Raw genomic sequence first — 6,000 nt, forward strand, 5'->3', positions numbered from 1 at the left:
TGTTGTGAACGAAAATCAAACTTATTTTTGTTGTAAGGACGTAATAAAGGAAAACAGGCACAACCAAAAACTTTGAAAATAGCGTAATTAGGATTTTTGTTAAACAACATAGTATAAGGATTAGAGTTGTGCAAAACAGGAGTGGGAAGCACATTGATAATATGAGTTGAAGTAAGAAAGGCTTCAGCCCAGAAACGCCTAGGCAAAGAAGCAGTGGCCAAGAAAGTTAATCCCATGTCAACTATGTGCCTATGCTTACGCTCAACAGCACCATTTTGCTCATGAGTGTGAGGACAAATGAGCCTGTGTTGTATACCATGCTGATCAAGAACCTGTTTAAGACAAAGGAATTCACGGGCATTGTCGGTTTGTAAAGAACGCAATTTAGAACACGTTTGATTTTCAGCAAAAGATTTAAATTTGTGAAAAGCAGCAGGAACCTGTGACTTAGCATGAAGAAAATATATCCATGTATACTTACTAAAAGCATCAACAAACGAAATGTAATAACGGGCACCATTGGAAGCAGGTATAGGAGAAGGTCCCCACACATCAGCAAACACAAGTTCTAAAGGTTTTGTGTAAACAGTAGCAGAAGAATGAAAAGGCAATTGCATATGTTTACCAAGCAGACAACTAGAACAAAAACTAATATGATTGGAACATCTGATATCATTATTGTGAAAAATCTGTTTGAGAATATCCATATTACAATGACCCAGCCTTTGATGCCAAACATTAGCAGTCAGTGTATTACGAGTAAAAGAAATATTGTGAACAGAGGATGAAGGAAGATGATTATGAAGCATTGGGAAACTGTATAACCCATCTTTAAGGGTGCCTTGAAGAAGAATCTTTTTCGTAGCCTGATCAACAACATAACAACTGTTAGCAGTAAAAGTAAACAAGACATTGTTATCACGAGCAAAGGAAGACACACTGAGAAGATTTTTTGTAATTAAAGGAACATGTAGAAGATTTTTTAAAACTAAACTTTTATGAGTAGAAGGAGAAGAAAAAGATGTGGAACCAATATTGGCAATAGACAAACCTGATCCATTACCCATTTTGACAGTTTCAGTGCCATGGTAAGGCTGTTTTGAAGAATAGACAGTGGAGTCCTTTGTGACGTGATGAGTGGCGCCACTATCAGGGTACCAGAGAGGATCGTCCATAGTGGATTGAACGCCCAACAAAGATGCCTCATTCGATGCATGATCAGAATCTGAAAAATGAGAGACATGGGCATGTGGAGGAGGTTGCGGTTGATAATCATACCAGCGCCAGCAATGAAGAGCAGTGTGACCGGGTTTGCCACACACTTGACAAAATATCTTGGAGTTATTCCAAGCACCACGATTGGAAGAGCGAGCCACACGAGCACCGCGACTAAAATTGTTGTTTCTGCCAGAGCCACGGGTACCACGGGAACCAGAAAAATTGTTCTTGTATTTTTCTTGAGATGGATTTGCAGGATGCCAGGACGTGTATGCAGCAGTGGCAGGAAACGTTAATGGATCGACTTGATTGTGCCGCTCAAGACGCTCTTCTTGAACCAGAAGAAGGGCTTCGATCTCAGCAACAGTATAGGGATCCCTTCGTGACAAAACAGAGGCAACAAATGGATCATAATCAGACGAAAGACCATCCAAGATGGCTTCGATATGATCTTCGACGGATATGGGCGCACCGACTGACGCAAGAGCATCCACAGTTCTTTTGATGCCGAGAACATACGGTGAGACAGATTTATCTTTCTTGAGTTGTTTGAGAGTGAGTTTAAGTTTCTTGACCTGAGATCGAGTATGAGACAAGAAATACGTGTGCAGCGTGGTCCAGATCTGGGTTGCAGAATGGAGACCAACCATTTGCGTTAGCAATGGTGTCGTCATTGACGCCAAAAGCCACGCCACCACCAGATTGTCCTGTTGTTTGTACAGACGATAAGCAGGAGATGTTGGGACAGTGCCATCGGCGGAGGTTGAAGGCGATTCAGGAACGCAAGAACCATCAAGAAAATGCGAGAGCATAAGACCATCAAGCGTGGCCAACACCTGTTGTTTCCAGAGAAGAAAGTTTTCTTCATCAAGCTTGAGAAGAATCGGAGTGTGGAAATGGTGTAAAGAAACAGAGGCGGAAGCGGTGGAAGAGGTGGAGGAGGTGGGGCCAGAGGCTGCAGAAGTCATGGGTACTCAAAAAAAGAAAAGAAAAGCGAAAAAGCTAATAGCTCTGGATACCATATTAGGCACAGGGTAGAGGAGCTAGAGAGAGAAGATATAAAATGTAACTCAATCAATCTTATTAAAGGTATAGAATCTACTTTATATACAAAGGTTAAGGAGGGGATATATCCCTCTGGTTAACAGAAAAAATATATTCCTTCACTAAGGGTGTCCTTGAGGTAACGCAAAAGAAGTGAGACAATTTGTTGATGATGAGTTGTGGGTGCAAATATGAATTGACTTAAATTGTGGACAGCAAAGACGATGTCTGGTCGCGTGTTGGCTAAGAAGATTAGACGTCCAAGGAGTCTTCTATATTGAAAAGTTGCATCAGCATCAAGAGGGGAGCCTTGGTCAGGAGAGAGACGGAAGGTGTGAGTCATAGGAGTGGCCACAAGTGTCAGTTTGGTGAAAAAGATCAAGAGTATATTTGCGTTGACTTAAATTAAGACCAGAATTGTTGCGAGTCGCAAAAACTAAGTGAGATGACCTAAATTTTTTATTTTTTTTAATCAGCAACAAAAATTTAATAAATAAAAGTACTCAGGGTATATTTAAAGAGGATTCCCCTCTTAACGGTCTTTTCTTTTTACATAAATTACTTCTCTAGTTTACCCTTATTTCAATAATTATTTTATTATTTTATTTTGGATATTTCAGTCATTTTGTTATTTTTCTTAGCGGTTACTAAATATACTACAATTTTTATGAGATTTGATTTTGAAAACTGTTTTTTATTTCTTTTTATTTTTTTTTTAAAATCAATATCCGATAAGTTTTGTTTTGGTTGGTTCTCTTTTATTATTTTATTTAATTATTTTGTAACTACTTGAACAGTTACAACAGTCTTGAAATGATAAAATTGAAAAATATTACTTAATTTTAAATTTGGAAAAAAACTAATTGAGAAACTAGAGGTTTGTTTGAACTTTGGATTGAAAACATGCTCTTTTTTATCCCGTTTTGCTCATTTCTCTATGTTCATGTTGCTCTCTTTTTTCTTTTGATTTTTCCAATTCTCATTCATTTAGCATAGAAATTTGTTTAACCGTCAGATCTTGATGGCATTTGGGTTTCTTTTCTGTTTTCTGTTTCTATCTTCTATTGGATGAAAATTAGTCATGCACTTTTCATTGATTGTTTGTGAGTTTTTGGGTTTTTTTTTGCGGTGGCTTTGGATCAATGATTGGGAAAATCTCGATAAACTATGGTGTTTTCGGTATGTTCTGGGAGCATCTCTCTAAGGTTTATTTGTTTCCAAGGGACAGAATATTGGTTTTTTTAATGACTATGCAGGTTTTGTTGTCTAATGATTATGAAGGTTTTGTTGTCTAATGAGGGGTCTAGCCTATACTCAAGACTGAAAAAGATATTGATGTAAGTTCTTAAGAAGAAGAATTTTTCGAAGACCTTCTTGAGCAACATAATGAGATTGAGTTCGTTTTCTGATTATTAGTTTAACATCATCTGCAGTTCCTTTTTTCGTATCTGTAATATAATTTTCCGACTCTTTTTTTTCAACTACCACTGTGAAGTCCAAATCAATGACATATGATTTTAACAGTCTAGTTCTACAAATGTTCTTTCTTCTTTCGTTGTTCCCTTTTTGTTTTTCTTCCTTTTCTTCTTCTTTGGACTATTCATTTTTTTTATCAGCAATAAAAATACATAAATAGCTAGCGTCTTACCAACCTCCAACCTAGAAACACCTTCCAACTTAAATAAGGAACAACCAGAGTTACTCAAGAAAGCATTAAACAACTAGCCTCATACAATCTACTGGATTCAAAACCCAGTTGGGGTACGTAAAGGAATTACATCAGGACTTTGCAAAAATCCAAGACCAAACATTTACCTGTATCAATGCAAATACCTCGAGCGCATCTACCACGCCCTTGTCGAAGGTCACCGAGTTCCTATGTCTCCAAATTCCACTCACAACACCAACCCAAATCGCCCCCCAAACGTCATTAACCACATCAGAAGTCGAACACAACCTGAATTGTTGGAAGTTTACCAAAGGGTCCTTGTGACTATGTCTTTGGACTATTCATTATCTACCATGAATTTGAATTATATGCATATATATTACACTATGTGGATGTACACTACATTTAGCTCTTTTGGGAGATAAGGATACTCTTACAATTTTGAGAGAAAGTTGGTTGTGAAACAATTCAATTTTAATAGGTATAAAAAAAGTGCAACAAATCTAATACATATATCTCAAATTTTTATATCTTAATTATAAAGCATTAAAGTTAAATACATATTAGTTATTGTTTCTATGATCCTTTGATATTTCTTATTTGTTTTTAAAACTTATATTTGTTGTCATTTTCTTCTGCACATCATAATTCTTTGTTTTTTTAGTCTTCTCAATGGATTTTCTCCTCTTTCATCGGATTTTCTCTCTTTTAGTGATCGTCTTTGTAATTTGATAGTATAGAACCTAACTTGTATTTTGTCAATATTACATTGCATTATAATTCAAACCTTTTTAACTTTTCTCTTTGCTTTATACTAAATTATAAAAAAAATAAAAAGTGATAACTTCTCTTACACTAATTCCACCTAGCAACCATAAAATAATGTTTTTTCATCATCACTTTAATTAAAATATTTTAATTTATTATTTTATTCATTATCTTACTTTGGTTTATAATTTTCTTTATGAAGATTTGATTTTTTTTATTCTGTGGAACATAATTTAATGAGAGATCTTTTAAAATTATTATATAAACCAAAATAAACATAATTTACTAAATTTAATTAGTTTTAATAATTTTCAATCAATATGTATTTAAAAAAAAAATTTGACATAATTTTCACAATCTATATTAAAACAAAATCAATATATATGATCGTCTATATATTTTCGATTTAAAAAGTTAAATATTACTATAATCACTAAAAAATTGTATTAATTAAAACCTAATTTTTTTTAGTTTAAAATACTAATTAAAATAAATAAAGTAATAAAATATTTAAATTAAAATGATTTTTTAGTTGCAAAATTTATTCAAGTAATTTATCTAATATTAATTAAGATAAATATATTGTTTATTTTTTTTACATATTACAGTATAAAAGTAAAAAAAAAATATAAAATTAAAAAATCAATAAAAATATGAAAAACATATGTGATAAAAATATTTTAATAGATTAATACTTTGAAATTCAAAGTTTAAAAAAATAATATTCTAAAACGTTTCCAGTAACATCCAATATAAAAACCACATTAATTTAAATTTATTTGAATAGGCTTCATTTATAGAGTTTCAAGTAACATCCAATATAAAAACCACATTAATTAAGATTTATTTGAATAGTTTTATTTATAGAATAAAATTGTTGTTGCATTTGATAAAAAGTAAAATATACTCAAATAGGTATTCCATCATATCACATGTGAATTTATGATTTTTTTATTAAAAGTGGACATTAATCCTCAAATATACACTTCTTAATCTCTTTTATCTTTCTCTAATAATCAATTATACTATTAATTAACTAAAATTCATTTTCCTTATAATCATTTCATTAAAAAAAATACAATAAAAAATCGAAATAAAATTAAAAAAAATAAAAATATTTAATCCATAATAATAATAATAAAATACAGATATACATTAAAAACAAAAACAAAAATAAGCGCATTTTATATGTGTAACAACGGTTAAAACACTATTATAAAATTCTAAGTTATTTTTAGTCAACAAGACTTTGTGAGTGAACACGGAGAAGTGAAGGCTTAGTTTACAGAACAAAGTATGAG

The sequence above is a fragment of the Phaseolus vulgaris genome, chromosome 11, assembly GCF_000499845.2.
Source record: "Phaseolus vulgaris cultivar G19833 chromosome 11, P. vulgaris v2.0, whole genome shotgun sequence".
Classification (NCBI taxonomy): domain Eukaryota; kingdom Viridiplantae; phylum Streptophyta; class Magnoliopsida; order Fabales; family Fabaceae; genus Phaseolus; species Phaseolus vulgaris.